This window comes from Ammospiza caudacuta, chromosome 7 (assembly GCF_027887145.1).
Source record: "Ammospiza caudacuta isolate bAmmCau1 chromosome 7, bAmmCau1.pri, whole genome shotgun sequence".
Classification (NCBI taxonomy): domain Eukaryota; kingdom Metazoa; phylum Chordata; class Aves; order Passeriformes; family Passerellidae; genus Ammospiza; species Ammospiza caudacuta.
Genome location: NC_080599.1, coordinates 13,645,182 through 13,660,794, shown reverse-complemented (window position 1 = coordinate 13,660,794; position 15,613 = coordinate 13,645,182).

The following is a 15,613-nucleotide window of genomic DNA, read 5'->3' as shown; positions in this document are numbered from 1 at the left end:
ACGTTGCACGGAGGTCTGCCAAGTGTTTGCCATAAAGAAAAGAAAATCTGTCCAAAACAGCTTCTTATCGAATATTCATGTGATTGGAAAAGTCAGGAAAGTGGTACTGTACTGTTTTCTATCAGTTGGCAAGCTGCGCACACAATCCCAGTGTTGTACAGCTTCCTTCTTCACCTTTCCGATCATGCCGCTCTCTCCGGCTCCCGGAGCCGAAGAAGCGGCTTCTTCGCGCAAAGACGATTGTACCGCTCACAGTGCTCTCTTAGCGCGGCTTCTGCCGAAAGAAGCCCGGGAGCGGCGCTTAGCTCCGGAGAGCATCGTAACTGCGTCTTTAGCGTCTTTTGTGGTCTACATCCTAGCAGAAGGCTTTTCCACTCTGTCTGGCAAGGAAAACCTGCGCGAGCACAGAAAACATCTCCCATCGTGTTCTGGACGTTGCACGGAGGTCTGCCAAGTGTTTGCCATAAAGAAAAGAAAAGCTGTCCAAAACAGCTTCCAATCGAATATTCATGTAATTGGAAAAGTCAGGAAAGTGGTAATGTACTGTTTTCTATCAGTTGGCGAGCTGCGCACACAATCCCAGTGTTGTACAGCTTCCTTCTTCACCTTTCCGATGCTGCCGCTCTCTCCGGCTGGCGGACGCGAAGAAGCGGCTTCTTCGCGCAAAGACGATTGTACCGCTCACAGTGCTCTCCTGAGCGCGGCTTCTGCCGAAAGAAGCCCGGGAGCGGCGCTTAGCCCGGAGAGCATCGTAACTGCGTCTTTAGCGTCTTTTGTGGTCTACATCCTAGCAGAAGGCTTTTCCACTCTGTCTGGCAAGGAAAACCTGCGCGAGCACTGAAAACATCTCCCATCGTGTTCTGGACGTTGCACGGAGGTCTGCCAAGTGTTTGGCATAAAGAAAAGAAAATCTGTCCAAAACAGCTTCTTATCGAATATTCATGTGATTGGAAAAGTCAGGAAAGTGGTAATGTACTGTTTTCTATCAGTTGGCAAGCTGCGCACACAACCCCAGTTTTGTACAGCTTCCTTCTTCACCTTTGCGGTGCTGCCGCTCTCTCCGGCTCCCGGAGCCGAAGAAGCGGCTTCTTCGCGCAAAGACGATTGTACCGCTCACAGTGCTCTCTTAGCGCCGCTTCTGCCGAAAGAAGCCCGGGAGCGGCGCTTAACTCCGGAGAGCATCGTACCTTCGTCTTTAGCGTCTTTTGTGGTCAACGTCCTAGCAGAAGGCTTTACCACTCTGTCTGGCAAGGAAAACCTACGGGAGCACAGAAAGCATCTCCCATCGTGTTCTGGACGTTGCACGGAGGTCTGCCAAGTGTTCGACAAGAAGAAAAGAAAAGTGGTCCAAAACAGCTTCTTATCGAATATTCATGTGATTAGAAAAGTCAGGAAAGTGGTAAGGTACTGTTTTCTATCAGTTGGCAAGCTGCGCACATAATCCCAGTGTTGTACGGCTTCCTTCTTCACCTTTCCGATGCTGCCGCTCTCTCCGGCTCCCGGAGCCGAAGAAGCGGCTTCTTCGCGCAAAGACGATTGTACCGCTCACAGTGCTCTCTTAGCGCGGCTTCTGCCGAAAGAAGCCCGGGAGCGGCGCTTAGCTCCGGAGAGCATCGTACGTGCGTCTTTAGCGTCTTTTGTGGTCTACATCCTAGCAGAAGGCTTTTCCACTCTGTCTGGCAAGGAAAACCTGCGCGAGCACAGAAAACATCTCCCATCGTGTTCTGCACATTGCACGGAGGTCTGCCAAGTGTTTGCCATAAAGAAAAGAAAATCTGTCCAAAACAGCTTCTTATCGAATATTCATGTGATTGGAAAAGTCAGGAAAGTGGTAAGGTACTGTTTTCTATCAGTTGGCAAGCTGCGCACACAATCCCAGTGTTGTACGGCTTCCTTCTTCACCTTTCCGATGCTGCCGCTCTCTCCGGCTCCCGGAGCCGAAGAAGCGGCTTCTTCGCGCAAAGACGATTGTACCGCTCACAGTGCTCTCTTAGCGCGGCTTCTGCCGAAAGAAGCCCGGGAGCGGCGCTTAGCTCCGGAGAGCATCGTACCTTCGCCTTTAGCGTCTTTTGTGGTCTACATCCTAGCAGAAAGCTTTTCCACTCTGTCTGGCAAGGAAAACCTGCGCGAGCACAGAAAACATCTCCCATCGTGTTGTGCACGTTGCACGGAGGTCTGCCAAGTGTTTGCCATAAAGAAAAGAAAATCTGTCCAAAACAGCTTCTTATACAATATTCATGTGATTGGAAAAGTCAGGAATGTGGTAATGTACTGTTTTCTATCAGTTGGCAAGCTGCGCACATAATCCCAGTGTTGTACAGCTTCCTTCTTCACCTTTCCGATGCTGCCGCTCTCTCCGGCTCCCGGAGCCGAAGAAGCGGCTTCTTCGCGCAAAGACGATTCTACCGCTCACAGTGCTCTCTTAGCGCGGCTTCTGCCGAAAGAAGCCCGGGAGCGGCGCTTAGCTCCGGAGAGCATCGTACCTTCGCCTTTAGCGTCTTTTGTGGTCTACATGCTAGCAGAAAGCTTTTCCACTCTGTCTGGCAAGGAAAACCTGCGCGAGCACAGAAAACATCTCCCATCGTGTTCTGGACGTTGCACGGAGGTCGGCCAAGTGTTTGGCATAAAGAAAAGAAAATCTGTCCAAAACAGCTTCTTATCGAATATTCATGTGATTGGAAAAGTCAGGAAAGTGGTAAGGTACTGTTTTCTATCAGTTGGCAAGCTGCGCACACAATCCCAGTGTTGTACGGCTTCCTTCTTCACCTTTCCGATGCTGCCGCTCTCTCCGGCTCCCGGAGCCGAAGAAGCGGCTTCTTCGCGCAAAGACGATTGTACCGCTCACAGTGCTCTCTTAGCGCGGCTTCTGCCGAAAGAAGCCCGGGAGCGGCGCTTAGCTCCGGAGAGCATCGTACCTTCGTCTTTAGCGTCTTTTGTGGTCTACATCCTAGCAGAAGGCTTTTCCACTCTGTCTGGCAAGGAAAACCTGCGCGAGCACAGAAAACATCTCCCATCGTGTTCTGGACGTTGCACGGAGGTCTGCCAAGTGTTCGACAAGAAGAAAAGAAAAGTGGTCCAAAACAGCTTCTTATCGAATATTCATGTGATTAGAAAAGTCAGGAAAGTGGTAATGTACTGTTTTCTGTCAGTTGGCAAGCTGCGCACACAATCCCAGTGTTGTACAGCTTCCTTCTTCACCTTTCCGATGCTGCCGCTCTCTCCGGCTCCCGGAGCCGAAGAAGCGGCTTCTTCGCGCAAAGACGATTGTACCGCTCACAGTGCTCTCTTAGCGCGGCTTCTGCCGAAAGAAGCCCGGGAGCGGCGCTTAGCTCCGGAGAGCATCGTAACTGCGTCTTTAGCGTCTTTTGTGGTCTACATCCTAGCAGAAGGCTTTTCCACTCTGTCTGGCAAGGAAAACCTGCGCGAGCACAGAAAACATCTCCCATCGTGTTCTGGACGTTGCACGGAGGTCTGCCAAGTGTTCGACAAGAAGAAAAGAAAAGATGTCCAAAACAGCTTCTTATCGAATATTCATGTGATTAGAAAAGTCAGGAAAGTGGTAATGTACTGTTTTCTGTCAGTTGGCAAGCTGCGCACACAATCCCAGTGTTGTACAGCTTCCTTCTTCACCTTTCCGATGCTGCCGCTCTCTCCGGCTCCCGGAGCCGAAGAAGCGGCTTCTTCGCGCAAAGACGATTGTACCGCTCACAGTGCTCTCTTAGCGCGGCTTCTGCCGAAAGAAGCCCGGGAGCGGCTCTTAGCTCCGGAGAGCATCGTACCTTCAGTCTTTAGCGTCTTTTGTGGTCTACATCCTAGCAGAAGGCTTTTCCACTCTGTCTGGCAAGGAAAACCTGCGCGAGCACAGAAAACATCTCCCATCGTGTTCTGCACGTTGCACGGAGGTCTGCCAAGTGTTTGCCATAAAGAAAAGAAAATCTGTCCAAAACAGCTTCTTATCGAATATTCATGTGATTGGAAAAGTCAGGAAAGTGGTAAGGTACTGTTTTCTATCAGTTGGCAAGCTGCGCACACAATCCCAGTGTTGTACAGCTTCCTTCTTCACCTTTCCGATGCTGCCGCTCTCTCCGGCTCCCGGAGCCGAAGAAGCGGCTTCTTCGCGCAAAGACGATTGTACCGCTCACAGTGCTCTCTTAGCGCGGCTTCTGCCGAAAGAAGCCCGGGAGCGGCGCTTAGCTCCGGAGAGAATCGTACGTGCGTCTTTAGCGTCTTTTGTGGTCTACATCCTAGCAGAAGGCTTTTACACTCTGTCTGGCAAGGAAAACCTGCGCGACCACAGAAAACATCTCCCATCGTGTTCTGCACGTTGCACGGAGGTCTGCCAAGTGTTTGCCATAAAGAAAAGAAAATCTGTCCAAAACAGCTTCTTATCGAATATTCATGTGATTGGAAAAGTCAGGAAAGTGGTAAGGTACTGTTTTCTATCAGTTGGCAAGCTGCGCACACAATCCCAGTGTTGTACGGCTTCCTTCTTCACCTTTCCGATGCTGCCGCTCTCTCCGGCTCCCGGAGCCGAAGAAGCGGCTTCTTCGCGCAAAGACGATTGTACCGCTCACAGTGCTCTCTTAGCGCGGCTTCTGCCGAAAGAAGCCCGGGAGCGGCGCTTAGCTCCGGAGAGCATCGTACCTTCGTCTTTAGCGTCTTTTGTGGTCTACATCCTAGCAGAAGGCTTTTCCACTCTGTCTGGCAAGGAAAACCTGCGCGACCACAGAAAACATCTCCCATCGTGTTCTGCACGTTGCACGGAGGTCGGCCAAGTGTTTGGCATAAAGAAAAGAAAATCTGTCCAAAACAGCTTCTTATCGAATATTCATGTGATTGGAAAAGTCAGGAAAGTGGTAAGGTACTGTTTTCTATCAGTTGGCAAGCTGCGCACACAATCCCAGTGTTGTACAGCTTCCTTCTTCACCTTTCCGATGCTGCCGCTCTCTCCGGCTCCCGGAGCCGAAGAAGCGGCTTCTTCGCGCAAAGACGATTCTACCGCTCACAGTGCTCTCTTAGCGCGGCTTCTGCCGAAAGAAGCCCGGGAGCGGCGCTTAGCTCCGGGGAGCATCGTACCTTCGCCTTTAGCGTCTTTTGTGGTCTACATCCTAGCAGAAAGCTTTTCCACTCTGTCTGGCAAGGAAAACCTGCGCGAGCACAGAAAACATCTCCCATCGTGTTCTGGACGTTGCACGGAGATCTGCCAAGTGTTTGCCATAAAGAAAAGAAAATCTGTCCAAAACAGCTTCTTATCGAATATTCATGTGATTGGAAAAGTCAGGAAAGTGGTAAGGTACTGTTTTCTATCAGTTGGCAAGCTGCGCACATAATCCCAGTGTTGTACAGCTTCCTTCTTCACCTTTCCGATGCTGCCGCTCTCTCCGGCTCCCGGAGCCGAAGAAGCGGCTTCTTCGCGCAAAGACGATTGTACCGCTCACAGTGCTCTCTTAGCGCGGCTTCTGCCGAAAGAAGCCCGGGAGCGGCGCTTAGCTCCGGAGAGCATCGTACGTGCGTCTTTAGCGTCTTTTGTGGTCTACATCCTAGCAGAAGGCTTTTCCACTCTGTCTGGCAAGGAAAACCTGCGCGACCACAGAAAACATCTCCCATCGTGTTCTGCACGTTGCACGGAGGTCTGCCAAGTGTTTGCCATAAAGAAAAGAAAATCTGTCCAAAACAGCTTCTTATCGAATATTCATGTGATTGGAAAAGTCAGGAAAGTGGTAAGGTACTGTTTTCTATCAGTTGGCAAGCTGCGCACACAATCCCAGTGTTGTACGGCTTCCTTCTTCACCTTTCCGATGCTGCCGCTCTCTCCGGCTCCCGGAGCCGAAGAAGCGGCTTCTTCGCGCAAAGACGATTCTACCGCTCACAGTGCTCTCTTAGCGCGGCTTCTGGCGAAAGAAGCCCGGGAGCGGCGCTTAGCTCCGGAGAGCATCGTACCTTCGCCTTTAGCGTCTTTTGTGGTCTACATCCTAGCAGAAAGCTTTTCCACTCTGTCTGGCAAGGAAAACCTGCGCGAGCACAGAAAACATCTCCCATTGTGTTGTGCACGTTGCACGGAGGTCTGCCAAGTGTTTGCCATAAAGAAAAGAAAATCTGTCCAAAACAGCTTCTTATACAATATTCATGTGATTGGAAAAGTCAGGAATGTGGTAATGTACTGTTTTCTATCAGTTGGCAAGCTGCGCACATAATCCCAGTGTTGTACAGCTTCCTTCTTCACCTTTCCGATGCTGCCGCTCTCTCCGGCTCCCGGAGCCGAAGAAGCGGCTTCTTCGCGCAAAGACGATTGTACCGCTCACAGTGCTCTCTTAGCGCGGCTTCTGCCGAAAGAAGCCCGGGAGCGGCGCTTAGCTCCGGAGAGCATCGTACCTTCGCCTTTAGCGTCTTTTGTGGTCTACATGCTAGCAGAAAGCTTTTCCACTCTGTCTGGCAAGGAAAACCTGCGCGAGCACAGAAAACATCTCCCATCGTGTTCTGGACGTTGCACGGAGATCTGCCAAGTGTTTGCCATAAAGAAAAGAAAATCTGTCCAAAACAGCTTCTTATCGAATATTCATGTGATTGGAAAAGTCAGGAAAGTGGTAAGGTACTGTTTTCTATCAGTTGGCAAGCTGCGCACATAATCCCAGTGTTGTACGGCTTCCTTCTTCACCTTTCCGATGCTGCCGCTCTCTCCGGCTCCCGGAGCCGAAGAAGCGGTTTCTTCGCGCAAAGACGATTGTACCGCTCACAGTGCTCTCTTAGCGCGGCTTCTGCCGAAAGAAGCCCGGGAGCGGCGCTTAGCTCCGGAGAGCATCGTACCTTCGTCTTTAGCGTCTTTTGTGGTCTACATGCTAGCAGAAGGCTTTTCCACTCTGTCTGGCAAGGAAAACCTGCGCGAGCACAGAAAACATCTCCCATCGTGTTCTGCACGTTGCACGGAGGTCTGCCAAGTGTTTGCCATAAAGAAAAGAAAATCTGTCCAAAACAGCTTCTTATCGAATATTCATGTGATTGGAAAAGTCAGGAAAGTGGTAAGGTACTGTTTTCTATCAGTTGGCAAGCTGCGCACACAATCCCAGTGTTGTACGGCTTCCTTCTTCACCTTTCCGATGCTGCCGCTCTCTCCGGCTCCCGTAGCCGAAGAAGCGGCTTCTTCGCGCAAAGACGATTGTACCGCTCACAGTGCTCTCTTAGCGCGGCTTCTGCCGAAAGAAGCCCGGCAGCGGCTCTTAGCTCCGGAGAGCATCGTACCTTCAGTCTTTAGCGTCTTTTGTGGTCTACATCCTAGCAGAAGGCTTTTCCACTCTGTCTGGCAAGGAAAACCTGCGCGACCACAGAAAACATCTCCCATCGTGTTCTGCACGTTGAACGGAGGTCTGCCAAGTGTTTGGCATAAAGAAAAGAAAAGTGGTCCAAAACAGCTTCTTATCGAATATTCATGTGATTGGAAAAGTCAGGAAAGTGGTAAGGTACTGTTTTCTATCAGTTGGCAAGCTGCGCACACAATCCTAGTGTTGTACAGCTTCCTTCTTCACCTTTCCGATGCTGCCGCTCTCTCCGGCTCCCGGAGCCGAAGAAGCGGCTTCTTCGCGCAAAGACGATTGTACCGCTCACAGTGCTCTCTTAGCGCGGCTTCTGCCGAAAGAAGCCCGGGAGCGGCGCTTAGCTCCGGAGAGCATCGTACGTGCGTCTTTAGCGTCTTTTGTGGTCTACATCCTAGCAGAAAGCTTTTCCACTCTGTCTGGCAAGGAAAACCTGCGCGAGCACAGAAAACATCTCCCATCGTGTTCTGGACGTTGCACGGAGGTCTGCCAAGTGTTTGACAAGAAGAAAAGGAAAGCTGTCCAAAACAGCTTCTTATCGAATATTCATGTGATTGGAAAGTCAGGAAAGTGGTAATGTACTGTTTTCTATCAGTTGGCAAGCTGCGCACACAATCCCAGTGTTGTACAGCTTCCTTCTTCACCTTTCCGATGCTGCCGCTCTCTCCGGCTCCCGGAGCCGAAGAAGCGGCTTCTTCGCGCAAAGACGATTGTACCGCTCACAGTGCTCTCTTAGCGCGGCTTCTGCCGAAAGAAGCCCGGGAGCGGCGCTTAGCTCCGGAGAGCATCGTACCTTCGCCTTTAGCGTCTTTTGTGGTCTACATCCTAGCAGAAAGCTTTTCCACTCTGTCTGGCAAGGAAAACCTGCGCGAGCACAGAAAACATCTCCCATCGTGTTCTGGACGTTGCACGGAGGTCTGCCAAGTGTTTGCCATAAAGAAAAGAAAATCTGTCCAAAACAGCTTCTTATCGAATATTCATGTGATTGGAAAAGTCAGGAAAGTGGTAAGGTACTGTTTTCTATCAGTTGGCAAGCTGCGCACACAATCCCAGTGTTGTACGGCTTCCTTCTTCACCTTTCCGATGCTGCCGCTCTCTCCGGCTCCCGGAGCCGAAGAAGCGGCTTCTTCGCGCAAAGACGATTGTACCGCTCACAGTGCTCTCTTAGCGCGGCTTCTGCCGAAAGAAGCCCGGGAGCGGCGCTTAGCTCCGGAGAGCATCGTACCTTCAGTCTTTAGCGTCTTTTGTGGTCTACATCCTAGTAGAAAGCTTTTCCACTCTGTCTGGCTAGGAAAACCTGCGCGACTACAGAAAACATCTCCCATCGTGTTCTGCACGTTGCACGGAGGTCTGCCAAGTGTTTGCCATAAAGAAAAGAAAATCTGTCCAAAACAGCTTCTTATCGAATATTCATGTGATTGGAAAAGTCAGGAAAGTGGTACTGTACTGTTTTCTATCAGTTGGCAAGCTGCGCACACAATCCCAGTGTTGTACAGCTTCCTTCTTCACCTTTCCGATGCTGCCGCTCTCTCCGGCTGGCGGACGCGAAGAAGCGGCTTCTTCGCGCAAAGACGATTGTACCGCTCACAGTGCTCTCCTGAGCGCGGCTTCTGCCGAAAGAAGCCCGGGAGCGGCGCTTAGCCCGGAGAGCATCGTAACTGCGTCTTTAGCGTCTTTTGTGGTCTACATCCTAGCAGAAGGCTTTTCCACTCTGTCTGGCAAGGAAAACCTGCGCGAGCACTGAAAACATCTCCCATCGTGTTCTGGACGTTGCACGGAGGTCTGCCAAGTGTTTGGCATAAAGAAAAGAAAATCTGTCCAAAACAGCTTCTTATCGAATATTCATGTGATTGGAAAAGTCAGGAAAGTGGTAATGTACTGTTTTCTATCAGTTGGCAAGCTGCGCACACAACCCCAGTTTTGTACAGCTTCCTTCTTCACCTTTGCGGTGCTGCCGCTCTCTCCGGCTCCCGGAGCCGAAGAAGCGGCTTCTTCGCGCAAAGACGATTGTACCGCTCACAGTGCTCTCTTAGCGCCGCTTCTGCCGAAAGAAGCCCGGGAGCGGCGCTTAACTCCGGAGAGCATCGTACCTTCGTCTTTAGCGTCTTTTGTGGTCAACGTCCTAGCAGAAGGCTTTACCACTCTGTCTGGCAAGGAAAACCTACGGGAGCACAGAAAGCATCTCCCATCGTGTTCTGGACGTTGCACGGAGGTCTGCCAAGTGTTCGACAAGAAGAAAAGAAAAGTGGTCCAAAACAGCTTCTTATCGAATATTCATGTGATTAGAAAAGTCAGGAAAGTGGTAATGTACTGTTTTCTGTCAGTTGGCAAGCTGCGCACACAATCCCAGTGTTGTACAGCTTCCTTCTTCACCTTTCCGATGCTGCCGCTCTCTCCGGCTCCCGGAGCCGAAGAAGCGGCTTCTTCGCGCAAAGACGATTGTACCGCTCACAGTGCTCTCTTAGCGCGGCTTCTGCCGAAAGAAGCCCGGGAGCGGCGCTTAGCTCCGGAGAGCATCGTAACTGCGTCTTTAGCGTCTTTTGTGGTCTACATCCTAGCAGAAGGCTTTTCCACTCTGTCTGGCAAGGAAAACCTGCGCGAGCACAGAAAACATCTCCCATCGTGTTCTGGACGTTGCACGGAGGTCTGCCAAGTGTTCGACAAGAAGAAAAGAAAAGATGTCCAAAACAGCTTCTTATCGAATATTCATGTGATTAGAAAAGTCAGGAAAGTGGTAATGTACTGTTTTCTGTCAGTTGGCAAGCTGCGCACACAATCCCAGTGTTGTACAGCTTCCTTCTTCACCTTTCCGATGCTGCCGCTCTCTCCGGCTCCCGGAGCCGAAGAAGCGGCTTCTTCGCGCAAAGACGATTGTACCGCTCACAGTGCTCTCTTAGCGCGGCTTCTGCCGAAAGAAGCCCGGGAGCGGCTCTTAGCTCCGGAGAGCATCGTACCTTCAGTCTTTAGCGTCTTTTGTGGTCTACATCCTAGCAGAAGGCTTTTCCACTCTGTCTGGCAAGGAAAACCTGCGCGAGCACAGAAAACATCTCCCATCGTGTTCTGCACGTTGCACGGAGGTCTGCCAAGTGTTTGCCATAAAGAAAAGAAAATCTGTCCAAAACAGCTTCTTATCGAATATTCATGTGATTGGAAAAGTCAGGAAAGTGGTAAGGTACTGTTTTCTATCAGTTGGCAAGCTGCGCACATAATCCCAGTGTTGTACAGCTTCCTTCTTCACCTTTCCGATGCTGCCGCTCTCTCCGGCTCCCGGAGCCGAAGAAGCGGCTTCTTCGCGCAAAGACGATTGTACCGCTCACAGTGCTCTCTTAGCGCGGCTTCTGCCGAAAGAAGCCCGGGAGCGGCGCTTAGCTCCGGAGAGCATCGTACGTGCGTCTTTAGCGTCTTTTGTGGTCTACATCCTAGCAGAAGGCTTTTCCACTCTGTCTGGCAAGGAAAACCTGCGCGACCACAGAAAACATCTCCCATCGTGTTCTGCACGTTGCACGGAGGTCTGCCAAGTGTTTGCCATAAAGAAAAGAAAATCTGTCCAAAACAGCTTCTTATCGAATATTCATGTGATTGGAAAAGTCAGGAAAGTGGTAAGGTACTGTTTTCTATCAGTTGGCAAGCTGCGCACACAATCCCAGTGTTGTACGGCTTCCTTCTTCACCTTTCCGATGCTGCCGCTCTCTCCGGCTCCCGGAGCCGAAGAAGCGGCTTCTTCGCGCAAAGACGATTCTACCGCTCACAGTGCTCTCTTAGCGCGGCTTCTGCCGAAAGAAGCCCGGGAGCGGCGCTTAGCTCCGGAGAGCATCGTACCTTCGCCTTTAGCGTCTTTTGTGGTCTACATCCTAGCAGAAAGCTTTTCCACTCTGTCTGGCAAGGAAAACCTGCGCGAGCACAGAAAACATCTCCCATTGTGTTGTGCACGTTGCACGGAGGTCTGCCAAGTGTTTGCCATAAAGAAAAGAAAATCTGTCCAAAACAGCTTCTTATACAATATTCATGTGATTGGAAAAGTCAGGAATGTGGTAATGTACTGTTTTCTATCAGTTGGCAAGCTGCGCACATAATCCCAGTGTTGTACAGCTTCCTTCTTCACCTTTCCGATGCTGCCGCTCTCTCCGGCTCCCGGAGCCGAAGAAGCGGCTTCTTCGCGCAAAGACGATTGTACCGCTCACAGTGCTCTCTTAGCGCGGCTTCTGCCGAAAGAAGCCCGGGAGCGGCGCTTAGCTCCGGAGAGCATCGTACCTTCGCCTTTAGCGTCTTTTGTGGTCTACATGCTAGCAGAAAGCTTTTCCACTCTGTCTGGCAAGGAAAACCTGCGCGAGCACAGAAAACATCTCCCATCGTGTTCTGGACGTTGCACGGAGATCTGCCAAGTGTTTGCCATAAAGAAAAGAAAATCTGTCCAAAACAGCTTCTTATCGAATATTCATGTGATTGGAAAAGTCAGGAAAGTGGTAAGGTACTGTTTTCTATCAGTTGGCAAGCTGCGCACATAATCCCAGTGTTGTACGGCTTCCTTCTTCACCTTTCCGATGCTGCCGCTCTCTCCGGCTCCCGGAGCCGAAGAAGCGGTTTCTTCGCGCAAAGACGATTGTACTGCTCACAGTGCTCTCTTAGCGCGGCTTCTGCCGAAAGAAGCCCGGGAGCGGCGCTTAGCTCCGGAGAGCATCGTACGTGCGTCTTTAGCGTCTTTTGTGGTCTACATCCTAGCAGAAGGCTTTTCCACTCTGTCTGGCAAGGAAAACCTGCGCGAGCACAGAAAACATCTCCCATCGTGTTCTGCACGTTGCACGGAGGTCTGCCAAGTGTTTGCCATAAAGAAAAGAAAATCTGTCCAAAACAGCTTCTTATCGAATATTCATGTGATTGGAAAAGTCAGGAAAGTGGTAAGGTACTGTTTTCTATCAGTTGGCAAGCTGCGCACACAATCCCAGTGTTGTACGGCTTCCTTCTTCACCTTTCCGATGCTGCCGCTCTCTCCGGCTCCCGGAGCCGAAGAAGCGGCTTCTTCGCGCAAAGACGATTCTACCGCTCACAGTGCTCTCTTAGCGCGGCTTCTGCCGAAAGAAGCCCGGGAGCGGCGCTTAGCTCCGGAGAGCATCGTACCTTCGCCTTTAGCGTCTTTTGTGGTCTACATCCTAGCAGAAAGCTTTTCCACTCTGTCTGGCAAGGAAAACCTGCGCGAGCACAGAAAACATCTCCCATCGTGTTGTGCACGTTGCACGGAGGTCTGCCAAGTGTTTGCCATAAAGAAAAGAAAATCTGTCCAAAACAGCTTCTTATACAATATTCATGTGATTGGAAAAGTCAGGAATGTGGTAATGTACTGTTTTCTATCAGTTGGCAAGCTGCGCACATAATCCCAGTGTTGTACAGCTTCCTTCTTCACCTTTCCGATGCTGCCGCTCTCTCCGGCTCCCGGAGCCGAAGAAGCGGCTTCTTCGCGCAAAGACGATTGTACCGCTCACAGTGCTCTCTTAGCGCGGCTTCTGCCGAAAGAAGCCCGGGAGCGGCGCTTAGCTCCGGAGAGCATCGTACCTTCGCCTTTAGCGTCTTTTGTGGTCTACATGCTAGCAGAAAGCTTTTCCACTCTGTCTGGCAAGGAAAACCTGCGCGAGCACAGAAAACATCTCCCATCGTGTTCTGGACGTTGCACGGAGGTCGGCCAAGTGTTTGGCATAAAGAAAAGAAAATCTGTCCAAAACAGCTTCTTATCGAATATTCATGTGATTGGAAAAGTCAGGAAAGTGGTAAGGTACTGTTTTCTATCAGTTGGCAAGCTGCGCACACAATCCCAGTGTTGTACGGCTTCCTTCTTCACCTTTCCGATGCTGCCGCTCTCTCCGGCTCCCGGAGCCGAAGAAGCGGCTTCTTCGCGCAAAGACGATTGTACCGCTCACAGTGCTCTCTTAGCGCGGCTTCTGCCGAAAGAAGCCCGGGAGCGGCGCTTAGCTCCGGAGAGCATCGTACCTTCGTCTTTAGCGTCTTTTGTGGTCTACATCCTAGCAGAAGGCTTTTCCACTCTGTCTGGCAAGGAAAACCTGCGCGAGCACAGAAAACATCTCCCATCGTGTTCTGCACGTTGCACGGAGGTCTGCCAAGTGTTTGCCATAAAGAAAAGAAAATCTGTCCAAAACAGCTTCTTATCGAATATTCATGTGATTGGAAAAGTCAGGAAAGTGGTAAGGTACTGTTTTCTATCAGTTGGCAAGCTGCGCACACAATCCCAGTGTTGTACGGCTTCCTTCTTCACCTTTCCGATGCTGCCGCTCTCTCCGGCTCCCGGAGCCGAAGAAGCGGCTTCTTCGCGCAAAGACGACTGTACCGCTCACAGTGCTCTCTTAGCGCGGCTTCTGCCGAAAGAAGCCCGGGAGCGGCTCTTAGCTCCGGAGAGCATCGTACCTTCAGTCTTTAGCGTCTTTTGTGGTCTACATCCTAGCAGAAGGCTTTTCCACTCTGTCTGGCAAGGAAAACCTGCGCGACCACAGAAAACATCTCCCATCGTGTTCTGCACGTTGAACGGAGGTCTGCCAAGTGTTTGGCATAAAGAAAAGAAAATCTGTCCAAAACAGCTTCTTATCGAATATTCATGTGATTGGAAAAGTCAGGAAAGTGGTAAGGTACTGTTTTCTATCAGTTGGCAAGCTGCGCACACAATCCTAGTGTTGTACAGCTTCCTTCTTCACCTTTCCGATGCTGCCGCTCTCTCCGGCTCCCGGAGCCGAAGAAGCGGCTTCTTCGCGCAAAGACGATTGTACCGCTCACAGTGCTCTCTTAGCGCGGCTTCTGCCGAAAGAAGCCCGGGAGCGGCGCTTAGCTCCGGAGAGCATCGTACGTGCGTCTTTAGCGTCTTTTGTGGTCTACATCCTAGCAGAAAGCTTTTCCACTCTGTCTGGCAAGGAAAACCTGCGCGAGCACAGAAAACATCTCCCATCGTGTTCTGGACGTTGCACGGAGGTCTGCCAAGTGTTTGACAAGAAGAAAAGGAAAGCTGTCCAAAACAGCTTCTTATCGAATATTCATGTGATTGGAAAGTCAGGAAAGTGGTAATGTACTGTTTTCTATCAGTTGGCAAGCTGCGCACACAATCCCAGTGTTGTACAGCTTCCTTCTTCACCTTTCCGATGCTGCCGCTCTCTCCGGCTCCCGGAGCCGAAGAAGCGGCTTCTTCGCGCAAAGACGATTGTACCGCTCACAGTGCTCTCTTAGCGCGGCTTCTGCCGAAAGAAGCCCGGGAGCGGCGCTTAGCTCCGGAGAGCATCGTACCTTCGCCTTTAGCGTCTTTTGTGGTCTACATCCTAGCAGAAAGCTTTTCCACTCTGTCTGGCAAGGAAAACCTGCGCGAGCACAGAAAACATCTCCCATCGTGTTCTGGACGTTGCACGGAGGTCTGCCAAGTGTTTGCCATAAAGAAAAGAAAATCTGTCCAAAACAGCTTCTTATCGAATATTCATGTGATTGGAAAAGTCAGGAAAGTGGTAATGTACTGTTTTCTATCAGTTGGCAAGCTGCGCACACAATCCCAGTGTTGTACAGCTTCCTTCTTCACCTTTCCGATGCTGCCGCTCTCTCCGGCTCCCGGAGCCGAAGAAGCGGCTTCTTCGCGCAAAGACGATTCTACCGCTCACAGTGCTCTCTTAGCGCGGCTTCTGCCGAAAGAAGCCCGGGAGCGGCGCTTAGCTCCGGGGAGCATCGTACCTTCGCATTTAGCGTCTTTTGTGGTCTACATCCTAGCAGAAAGCTTTTCCACTCTGTCTGGCAAGGAAAACCTGCGCGAGCACAGAAAATATCTCCCATCGTGTTCTGGACGTTGCACGGAGATCTGCCAAGTGTTTGCCATAAAGAAAAGAAAATCTGTCCAAAACAGCTTCTTATCGAATATTCATGTGATTGGAAAAGTCAGGAAAGTGGTACTGTACTGTTTTCTATCAGTTGGCAAGCTGCGCACACAATCCCAGTGTTGTACAGCTTCCTTCTTCACCTTTCCGATGCTGCCGCTCTCTCCGGCTCCCGGAGCCGAAGAAGCGGCTTCTTCGCGCAAAGACGATTCTACCGCTCACAGTGCTCTCTTAGCGCGGCTTCTGCCGAAAGAAGCCCGGGAGCGGCGCTTAGCTCCGGAGAGCATCGTACCTTCGCCTTTAGCGTCTTTTGTGGTCTACATGCTAGCAGAAGGCTTTTCCACTCTGTCTGGCAAGGAAAACCTGCGCGAGCACAGAAAACATCTCCCATCGTGTTCTGCACGTTGCACGGAGGTCTGCCAAGTGTTTGCCATAAAGAAAAGAAAATCTGTCCAAAAC